The 11,936-nt window shown below is 40.6% G+C and overlaps 1 long non-coding RNA gene across 1 annotated transcript; it reads left to right on the forward strand.

The window, feature by feature from the left end:
- Positions 1–3,968: 3,968 nt before the first annotated feature.
- LOC121959505 lies at positions 3,969–11,398 on the forward strand. Its single transcript, XR_006106920.1, has 3 exons — positions 3,969–4,034; positions 8,380–8,520; positions 11,264–11,398. It is a non-coding gene; the product is annotated as an uncharacterized LOC121959505 (long non-coding RNA).
- The last annotated feature ends 538 nt before the right edge of the window (positions 11,399–11,936 follow it).

The raw sequence follows: 11,936 nt of genomic DNA on the forward strand, positions 1-11,936 counted from the left end.
AGACACAAGAAAAAAAGGCAATGAGCAACTTGCTAAGAAATGTTCCACAAAATGCAAGAAATTAGTAGATTAAGAAAATTCAAAATGCTAGGGAAAATGTCTAGAGAAAAAAGAAAAAAGTTGGGAAAAAAACTATTCATAAATATCATAATTACATTTTAAAATTATGTTACAGAAGTGTTTTTAAGCACTTTTTATGCCATTTCCTTTTCTTTTTTTCAAACTAATTTTCAGGTAATTTTCAGGTAAAATACTTTTTAATATTTATTGTACTAATTTATTGATATTTTTTGGCCATTTCTTCTTAAATTGCTCATTGCTTTCTTTCTGTGTTTTTGAAAGAAATCAAGCCAATTTATTTTCAAAGGGTTAAATATGGACCTATGTAAAGCAAAATAAATTAAATGTTTTCTATTTTGAGTACATGAAATAGAAATGCATTGTAACAAGAATATAAAAATGCTGGAGGACCATCATTTAAAGGGTAATAAAGCAAAAATTCAGAAGTGCTTACATTTCCACAACTGGAGCTTAGCCTTTTGCTGAGACGTCTTCTTTGCTGTGTAAGAAGTATCCGGCTTTGCACTCGCTTTAGTGTAAAACTGCAGAGGCACATACATCCGGTCAAACTTTCAATTACTTGATATTCTGGGTGCTAAAAGGCAGTTTCCCTTCAAGGCTTCAGCAGTTAATCTTACCGCAAGTGCCAGCATTAAGGCGATAATCATGGGATGTGACAAAAGCACAAAGAAACTGTCGCTAAAGGGAGGCCAAAGAGACCCCTCAGGATTTCTCCATAACAGCCAAACGTGGGCATCAAAGTCCCTGAAAGTGAAGTTTCAAACCTCACTTTCTGGATTTTTGTTTTGCTGCACATACCCTGCAGAATATCTGTCCATGTTGCAGAGTATTGTGGTCGAACACTACTGGATTACTGCTCATTAAAGCTGCAGAGAACCCGCTGGGCTGTGGTTAATACACGAGACTTAATGGCCATTTTCAGTTTCATCTCCTCTACACTTTTAGGGGAGGGTTATATGCGATGACAGATGCCCAGAATTAAAGCTCACGGAGCAGAATTAACTTTTCATGTATTTCCTCCTCACATCCTTGTTGTTTCCTTTTGGTCGTTGCTTGCACGGCCTCAGGCTCCATTCTTCTTCTGGTGTCTTAATTGCAATTTCATCAAGAATTTAAAGCCATGCAGCCTTCCCTTTTCTTGTCACTGTCACTCCAAACTAGCCACCGCAGGGGGACTTCAAGGGTATTTAAAGCAGCTATTGTGTGTCATAAGATAAGCCAGGAGCAGCTTGGGGAAGACTCACTTTCATCATTGTAGTACTGCCGGACCTCCTCTTCCCGCTCTTCCCCCTCCGAATCCGTCCTTCCCTCACTCTCTCTTTCATGGATTTATCACTCAAAGGCTCAAGCAGCTCAGCAGAATATAAATGAACAAGGGCTGTAGGATGGGAAAAGAGGGAAAAGGTCGGGACAAAAATTGCATCTGCACATCAGCATTGGGACTTTTACACAGACTGCCCTTTAATGCTTCACACCACTCAGCTCCGTGGGGTTGATGCAATATGAAAATTTCACATTACACATTCATCGCCCATATCCATGACGAATCGGAATCTCTGAGATGTTGAGATGTGTTAATGTGTGAGTCTGTGTGCATGCAAAATGCAGTCGAATGTTACATTTAGAATTATTATAACTCATAAGATAAGGTTTTATTATGGAAACGGTTCATGTTTAATGATTATTTTCTCTCTGGCAGAGAGTCAGAAGAAAAAAACTGATACAACTCTTATGTTTGTGTGCTAAAATGAAGCTACAGCCAGAGGCCAGTTTGCATAGCTTAGCACAAAGACTGGAAAACAGGGAGAGGCAGCTAGCCTGGTTCTGTCAGTTACAAAACTCACCTTCTAGCACCCCTACTGATAGAAAGGTAACTTCTGTAATTTTTGACTTGGATCATATTTTTGACTAAGTAACTAATGGAGACAACAATTTTTGAAACTGGTCTAGTATTGAGCAAGAGTGCTGCGCTGCTTTAAAACAGGCTGCAGTGTAACCACTCTGGGAAAGTAAACCATCAGTGTAAGTCCACTAAAAGTTTTTTCCTCTGACACACTCAGTTTGTTATCATAAGTGCCTGAAAACTTATTGACAGGACCCCTACAGAGATAGACCTCTTTGTTAAAGAGTAAGACACTTTTTTGTTTTACCAGAAACAGCCTGGAAATCGCTATCAACACACTCATCAGACTACATTAAAATAAACTTTAATTTTAACATTCTGAAACACACTTAATTCAAAGTCGACAGACACAATGTAAAACGCATAAAAGCCGACACGCGTTGCCCTCCTATGGTTCCAACAATCAAACGCCACGACACCCAGAGCATAATAAATAGACACAGAAGTCCACTGACAAAGCAGCAACATGTTAGTTTTTAAGTGGTATCAATCTTCCCTTTTAACTATCAGAAAGAAAGTATGTTTCCCAAAATGTCAAACTATTCCTTTAAGGTTATAGGTCACACACACACACACACACACACACACACACACACACACACACACACACACAGGAATATTGATTAAAGCTAAGCTTAAAACAGCATCTTTTCCTCCCTCACCTCCTCCTACACACACACAACTGTCCACATCACCCTTTCTACCTTCCATATGCTTCACACAGATAGTACACACTGCTGACATTTCTCTTCCCTCACCCTGTTTTTTTCCTCTCACACACACTCACACACAAACAAAATGACTCATGAATAAAAGCACAGCGAGGAGACGCAACTCACACACAGCTGCACATACTTACAAATAAAAAGAGGCATATGTGTATGTGTGTGTGTGTGTGTGTGTGTGTGTGTGTGTGTGTGTGTGCAGGGACAAAACAAAAAGAAGCACTGCAAGACATGATTAGGCATTGTTTGTTTTGTAAATGAGCGCTAATGAGAAAAAAAAACAGCTTTTCTGCATTCCACTGTGATCAAAACTGATGTGAATAAATCTACACTTGCCACTCTAACTATGTCTTAATATGAATGACAGCGATCATTGGCAGCCATCTATCAGGCTGGACCATATGTTGCTTTGGGTGGGGAGGGAACGAGGGCTTACCGCAAAGCCTGCCTTATCCTCCGGCATTACAGTCTCTAAGAAAGGATTTGCTCTTTAATTCTTGATTAGATAGAATTTTCTCCCCAGTGTGCAAGCTCAGTGATATACAGAGCAGAGATAACCTGCCCTGTTGGGAAAGTGTGTGTGTGTGCGTGTGTGTGTGTGTGTCCTTTGGCAATGCTCCTTCGCTGAGAGACACACACAGACATGCACAACCTGGCCCCCCTGGTGTGCCATCCCATTTAGCGCCTGGGCTTTTAACACATTGTGATAGGGCTATTATTAGAAGTGATGAATTATCAGTCAGGAATTAATCCTGAATGATGTGTTTTCACCAAACTGGAAAAGGACCACTTGCTACAGTGTTTGTTTTCATCTCTGTGATGAAAGAAGCGTTCTTTTTTTCTTCACGGGGTGACATGAGGGATTTTTTTCCCCTTTTATGATCAAACCACCAGCAGCTTCTCAAGACGTGAGGAGACCGCTGAGGAAGACATTCATTTATTTAGTTCCCTCACTCATTTATCTTCCTCCCCCTCATCTCTTTGCCTGACTGGCTGCTGAGCTGACTGACTGCCTGGATGGTTGGCTCCCCCTCTCACTGGACACTCACTGGCAGTTAACTCACGCACTGCGTGAGCTGCGCCGAGGCTGGGGTGGAGAGAGACACTTGGGCTGCTCAGGCTCTGGAAAGTGGGACCTCTGCTAGGTTTCTCTCTCTATCTGTTTTTGGTGGACTGTTAGATGAGAGCAGAGGAAATCTCTGGCTCTTTCTCTCCTCCAGCACTGATCACTGACCATCACTACTGTGCTGCATCCATGACTTTACACACCTGGCTGGTGTATGGGCTTGGAATTATCTTGGTTTGGACACTGAGCTCGAAACAGGGTGAGTAGGATGGTTTTTGGGTTTGAAACATATGGAAACATATGAAGTGCATAGAACAGACTCTGCATGTGTGTGTGTGTGTTTGTGTGTGTGTGATATCACAGGCAAAGTTAACATTAAAATACTGTACAGCCAGATGTCCTATAAACTGAAAAAACCCCAATATAAATACAAAAAATTACTGTAAAAAAACCCAACTTTAAACATTTGCAAAATATTAACACAACACGGCCATAAATTGATAGAAAATATCCTAGTGAATGCTCCAGACCAACAGTATGGATCACATTAATATAATGAACAACCCTGTTGAAAGGTGACTCCAATAAATATGCCTTTGTTCTGCATTTAATTGACCTGGGAGTTCAAATCTATGCCTCCCAACAATAGGTGATAGCCATAGGTGGCAAACTAAATTTCCCTACAGAGCAATAAAGATTGACCTGATTTGGCTCAGCTGCAACCTTTCTTTCGCTGGGGGCCAAACAAGAAGAAACTGGGGTGATGCTATGTGCAGGGATCTTTATTTTGCTTGATTTGTATTTCTGTCTGAGTCAGATCACCTCTGATCCCAACTCCAGACCAGAGGGTGAAGCGAGCTCCTGGGCAGACTAATGATGATCAATAGAGCAAAATCCATGAGGCAACATACAGCTAGGCGCAGATATAATTGCAGTGCATTATAGACCTCTGTCTTAGATTTTCAAATAATGTCAAAATTAGACAAAAATGCAAAAAAAATGATAGTATTAAGGGACTTTAATAAACTATAACCATCAACAAACAACACCAAAGGACATGGAGCTTAATACCATAATAGCACACAATTTAATACCTATTATGTATTACGTAATGCATGATTACAGTAATCATCTTGAATTCATAATTAGTATAATATATTTATGGTGCCCTGAAAGCTCATTTTAAGCATAAATTCATTTGACTGAAAGAGCAAAGCATAATATATAATGAGACAGACAAGCAGTAGTGACCTTTCCTAAATTAAATCCAAATGTTCTTATGATAATCCTTGATACATTTTTTTTTGTTTGTCCGCTGTGCTGCTTACTTTTTCTTCCCAGCTGTCTTCTTCTTGAAACATTGCTCATAAAAAATGCATTTAATAGTGTAATGAATGTAAATGGCTCAGTGCTGAAATGCAAATGAGCTTCATTTGCAAATTAGCATGTTAAATGTGCCCAAAACCAATAATTGATAACATTAGATTTAAGTCACAATAGATTTTGATATATACAGAGTTAATCAACATTTGCAATGCAAACTGGCAGAAGGTTTGGTTATAATAAAGTGAATTTGTGCCAGGAAAGCCGGATGTCTTTCCAATTTGTCCTCATTATGTTGGCAAACGCTCACACCAGGCAGCTTTTCAATGTTTCACGAGTGCGGTGTGGAACAAAATAACATCATGGTAAATTGATAAATCATGTTGTTTGCCAGATGTAAATGACCATTCCACTGTGCTGTATTTCCACAGCCATTACCCAGCTCTAATGACATACTCCAATATTTATAAGAGCTTTGACTGCATGGCGTATCACCAGCAGGGGAGTATGACACATCCCCTAAAGGCTGGCTGGCATGTGCTCTCTGTCCCTGCGAGGCTTTACATTGATTCCAGCAGATTTCTAAAGTGATTTTTGTAAGAGCATTTGCCTGGGATTAGTTTACTCCTGAAAGCTCCATCAGAGCTTTTGGTGGGCTATTTAACGGGGCAGAGGCAGCGAGAGGCTCCCGTCCGCTCTCTGCCCTTCGCACTGAGTCCACATAGGGCGGCACAGATAAAGAGGGAGGATTGGTTTCAGCCAAAGCTGATCTTCCATCTTGTGTGTGGGATTTCGGAGGTCAGGCACAGGTGTGTGAGGGGTCTGAATCCACGGACAATCCCTTTAAGCTCTGGTGGATTTGTTCTGTTTAGGCTTAGCCTCACTTTCTTGAGAGAGTTGGACAGTGAGACAGTGGCACGGGAGAAGCAAGATGAAAGAGGTCTTTGGAAAAATGTATTTCTGAAAAGATGTGCTTTAACCCTTTGAAACCTGGATAGGCATCGGTTTTTCTTGTGCTGTATTCAGACAGCTCTCACAAATATTTAAACCTTTGAAACTTGACCAAAGAGGTTTCTATCTCTTCAAAAAATATGGGTAAAGGCAATGAGCAAACTGGTAAAGGTAAGTGTATGTTTAAAAAAAGGAGGGGGCGGGATTAAAGGGGAAAATGTCCAGAAACTTTCACAGGGTTAAAAATCCTCATTGTGTGACAGTGCAATGTGTGCCAGCTCCTATTTTAGCAACACAGGCACCAAACCCATTCTGGCAAATGATCATGTTACTAACTGATGATTTTTAGGCACCAGTTGAGAGGGGAAAGTAAACCACATAATTTAGCTGCATGTTGATTTAGTCCCACTCGAGTCCCTCGCTGTGCTGTAGCTTCCACCACTTATAGGGTGCTGAGAGGTAGAGACACGGCTTTGAGATCACAAGCTTGAGCTGGCAGGCAGACAGCTTGGGATGGGGTGTACTACTGAGGGTGAGTCACCCTTAAGCGCAAGAGAAGAGAAGAAGAGAAGAGAAGAGAAGAGAAGAGAAGAGAAGAGAAGAGAAGAGAAGAGAAGAGAAGAGAAGAGAAGAGAAGAGAAGAGAAGAGAAGAGAAGAGAAGAGAAGAGAAGAGAAGAGAAGAGAAGAGAAGAGAAGAGAAGAGAAGAGAAGAGAAGAGAAGAGAAGAGAAGAGAAGAGAAGAGAAGAGAAGGAGTGGTTGAGTGTCGTCGAGATGAGAACAAAAATCAAACTCCAAAGCAATGGTCCTTGGATGAACTGCGTAATGTTTAGGGGGAATCTTGAAGCCTTTGAGATGTACTTCTCTCAAAATACCACGCAAGATGCTGCTTTCAGTTTAACTGAAGCATTGCTTTAAAATTAGCTCATTTGCACTGTTTATGTGTTGCATGCCTTCAGGAAGGACTATGATGCCGCAATTCAAGTCTACATCTGGTTCTTATAAAGATCATTTAAATTCGGACTCAAGTGGCTGTTTGGGTGCAACTTGGGACTTGGAAAACTTCAGCTCTGAAGCAACATTATCCCTGTTACCAACATAGTTGGGTCTGATTAGGATGGATGTCTTCCAGCAGCAGTCAGTTTATTTAATGTGATGCCAAATATGTCATATCTCTAACCAAAAAAAAAGTAAAATTAAATGTCAGGAACAATTAAAGGGTATAGCCTTGAAAATGCATTGCAGAACATTTGTCCTATACAGTATAATGAAGGAGAATAGCTTCTCAACATAGACAAGCTGACAGACATACACATAAGGGATGCTGGTAATTGTCATGCACACAAATATGACCACTTTTGTTGTATTTTTTTAACAACTCCCTATTAACAAATGTCATTTCCCCCAGTGAGGGCTTTTGGATGTAAAATAAATCTATGATTGACATAATTGTTAACTCACTACAATCTGTTTTCATCTTTAGTCTGTCATTACATCTACTTTGACCAATTCCTTGTGGGAGAGAGATTCATTTTTCCCAACAATCACTAGAGACCGATGTATGTACCTGAATCTATTGTCATCCACACTGATGTCCACGCTGATACATGGCCATGCCAACATACCTACAGTATTGAGCAATATTAAGAAGACATGTTGATTTAGAGCGCCTCCTTTTTGGAGTCAGAAGTGACCACATTTGGGCAAAAGGATGGAAGCGTAGAGGAGCGAGGGGTGGTTCTGGCTTGTAGATTGTGGTGATGCCTCACAGACAGTCTGTCACTCAAGCTCATGGGTTTACCCGTGTTTAAAAATCCCGCGTGCACGTGCTAATTTTGGTGGGAATGCGGTATAAGCTATAGAAAATCAAATCTGTTTTTTGCACTGACTGTTAACATGTTTATTTCTGCTGTAGGGTTGGGCATTTAAAACATGGGGGTTAATTGGGATTGACTTGCTTCCTGAACCAGCCTTAAGAACTTTGAAGAACTGTAGTTTTCATTTTCACATTGGCTTCAATTTTTCAGCCCCGGACGTTGCCGCTTGGTCTAATGTTTTCAATTTTCAAATTTTTCTTTCTTATTATGTAAAATTTAAATCTTTCAGTATTTAAAAATAATAATGGTGGTGTGAGCAGCATCCAGGGGTCACTATCGGTCCTCCCGCCTGTAGGCTCAGTATCTATGTGAGCTGTTTCTTCCATTGCCCCAAAATAGCAGCAAAGGTTCCATTCCTTATGTATCTCAGTGGTTTCCCACAAACAAGCTGCCACATCATCTTAAATTGCATCCCAACAAGTTGTCATGGACTGTTTCTGTGTGTCCGTGGCAGTCCAGGGGCTGCAGTGCTATGGCTGCAATATCATCCAGGGCCAGAGGTACGTGGACGTGGGCTGCTCCAACCCAGAGGTCATCACCTGCACCCACTCACACAAAGGCTTCAAACACCGTTTCTGCATCAAGACAGAGAGCAGTGAGTAAACCTCCATTACCAATTTTTAATGACTAATAAGCTGAAATCACAGTTTTATCTTCTCTTCATCCCCTTACTCAATTAGGTAATGCCTCTGTGTGTGATACTAAGAATATTTCATGATGGGGTGGAAGATTGTTAAATCATGATTAATTCACTCTGGTGTGCCAGTGGACATTGGCGTAATCGTTTCTAATCGTACTTTCATGTTAATGTTCTTTGTCCGCTGATGTGAATATTCTACTGCTCCCCCCACTGAGGATAGTTACATAACCCCACTTTGGTGTGCTTTGATGAGTAAATTATAAGTCACTCCTTGTTTGATGTTAAGTCAAATGGAGGATGTGGACACCCAAGACAGGAGAGTGATGGTCAGATGAGTGGTTCTGCTGATATCCGTGGAAGCGTGGACAATACAGCTGTTCCTTTGCTTGATGTCTAAAGGAGCCACTCATGTTGAAAGGGCTGATGAGGCACCTTTTCCTTTCGCTCGGAGAAACAGCAAGCTCAGAAAAGGACTGACGGCAGCCCATCGGAAATTGTATGACAAGCACTTGTCGGTCAAAATCTTGAAACCGTGTCTTGGCAGTAATCTGTGGCCAGTCAGCCTGTTAATCTTCATGTGACCCTGCCAAACCCAAATCTAACAGATGCTGGTAAAGTTCCATAAGAGTCTTAGAGTTCTAGTCCCCTTTGTCCCCAAAAACAGGTCATCTGTCCTTAATCCATAACCAGTCCAGTGCCCTTGTCTCCTGAAAAACGTCCTTTCACTTATCAGCTGCCTCCAACCTATGATTAAAGTGAAAGGTGTGTAGATAGGAAAGACTAAAGGATTTTTTCTAACCTGGACTCTACTTTCCAGTGTTTTTGTGTCTAAATGACTCATGATTACAAAAAAAATGAGGACAACAATTTTTGAAACTGGTCCAGTATTGAGGAGAGTCCTGCAGCTGGCAAACAGGCTGCAGTGCAACCACTCAGGGCATTTGGTATTGTCAAATTACATCCACTAAAAGTTCTTGATTTTGCCACAGATGGGCTCATATTGTTATTCTAAGTGCCTGGCAACATTACAAAACGGACTCTACAGAAATAGACCATTTTGTTAAAGAGTAGATAGAAGAGATCCTTTTAGTCTAAACAGAAAACAGCTCAGAAACCGCCATCACCAATTCCACCAGACTTCATTTAAATAAACAGTAATTTTTAGCATGTATAAAGCCAGCGTATTTTCACATCTAACTGGGTAAACTGAGGTTTTCTTTCAACCAAACCAGAGTTGGTTTTTGTTGGAACAGCAGAAAGATAAAGTAAGACGGTTTCTGTGGTTTGTTTCTGTCAACTTTGAATGAAGTGTGTTTGAAAATGATCAAATTAAAGTTTATTTAAACTGAGTCTGGTTGGCTTGCAGAATATTAGGGCTGTTTCTTGTTAAAAAAAAAAAAAGGAAAAAAAGATCTTACTTGTCAACAGAAAGCTTAGTCTCTGTAGGAATGCTTTCCATTAATTGTCAGACCCTTAATAATAATAACAACCTAATGCTAATGATGTACTCTGAACATGTTGAGGCAAAAAACAAGCACTAAACGGTGAGAACTGTTGTTTCAACAAAAACATGGAAAGAGTGTACAGGTTGGAAAGTATCCATTTTTAAGAACTGGCATTATAATTTAAATAAAGAAGGCGAACTTATCATTTCAGGTTGGCCCGATGCCCTGTTGACCTTATCCTTGTTTATTTTCCACTTTAGGAGATTTTAAATTATAAAATGTTAACAGATGCTAATTAAGTGCCAGTAAAATCTCATCATAGAAACTACTTTAAAGGTCCAGTGTGTAGCATGTAGGGACATCTATTGGCAGAAATGGTAGACTATATGATATTCATAACAATGTTTTAATTAGTTTAGAATCACCTGAAAATAACATTGTTGTGTTTTTGTTTTCTTAAAATGAGCAGTTCAAATCTGCATAGAGAGCGGGTCTTCTTCCGAGTCTGACATGTTGTTTCTACAGGAGCCTAAAAGGCACAAATCAACCACTGGCTCTAGAGGGAGCCGCTGTGTTGTCACTTCAACCACAGTAGTTCTCCTACACTCTTCTCAGGAGAAGTTTGAATTCTGCAAACTCGCTGCTGGATGCCAATAGATCATATAGATCAATAGATCACACGTTAGACCTTTAATGAAAAATGCCAGAGTATCTTAATTCAGGAAAGAAATTCCATTTGTTTAGATTTTGCCAAATATTGCTGCTCCCAGACTCCATTATGCACTTTAGTTTCATTGGTTCTAGGCTGCAAGGACCACGGCAAGGAGTCATAACAATCTAAATGTCTCACAAAGTGTATAACAAGATTGTAGGCCAGTCAGTTGTCTCTTCTCCCAGACTATAGGCCTGTGTCAACCACAAGTGAGAAATTTTCCAATTTGCAGCTCTCAAGTGTGGAATTAGATTAAGGTTCAAAGATGATACAGATTTTAAATATAGACATAAAAAATCCATTTTTGTTGCAGTGCTTCTCCAAGTTATGGTTTAAGAGAACAACATGTACCATTTGTCAGAGGCTTGGTTTCTCAGCTGTAAAGACACATCCTGCGGAGTGTGCCTTTAAGATTTCCAAATGTCTTCCTCATTACACTCTTGCAGTCTTTGGTGCTTACTTATGCTTTATTTTCTTGCTGAGCCAAACACAAGCTCGTCACTCTTCTCTGACTGGCTGTCTCCCCCTCCTGTCCCTACAGCGGCCCTGGGTATCGTCCTGACCAGCGGTTGTGCCACATCCAGACACTGCCAGCAACACGAGCTGCCAGGGGTGCGCATCCACTGCTGTGACTCAGACCTATGTAACAGCGCCCCCGCATGGCATCCTTGCACACTCCACTACGTCTGTGCACTGTTCAGCCTCTTGCTGCTAAGGATGTGGTTGTGATACAGAGTCAGTCTGGAGAGGAACATAACATCAGTGGACTATGGGAGAAACAACTCTCATCTCCTCTCTAAGCTGCACATGTTTAGGGCTGAATGAGATTGTGGTGTAACTGGTGAGCACCTTAAGATAGTAGCTTTTGTCACATTGTTGGCTCGGACTTACAGTCGGAGCGATGGCAAAATTACCCTGTGAATAATCAAAATAATGATGAAGCAGCCTGCAGTCATTGGTGAATTTATTGTGCACATCCACTCACTCAAATGTAGCTTGAAATACATGGGACACTGTTGAATTGTTGTTGCCATGATAGAGAGATATTTGTTGGAGTTAAGACACCTTGTATCATCAGTGCAGATAATCTACACTGACTTCTGGTTTATAAAGACTTCACTACTACTGTTAGACATAAATCAGTTTTCTCTATTATGGAGTCCATTATCTTTTTCAACATTACATCCTTGTGAGCAGCGTGTTGTTTTAAAGTC

Source organism: Plectropomus leopardus, chromosome 20, assembly GCF_008729295.1.
Source record: "Plectropomus leopardus isolate mb chromosome 20, YSFRI_Pleo_2.0, whole genome shotgun sequence".
Lineage (NCBI taxonomy): Eukaryota > Metazoa > Chordata > Actinopteri > Perciformes > Serranidae > Plectropomus > Plectropomus leopardus.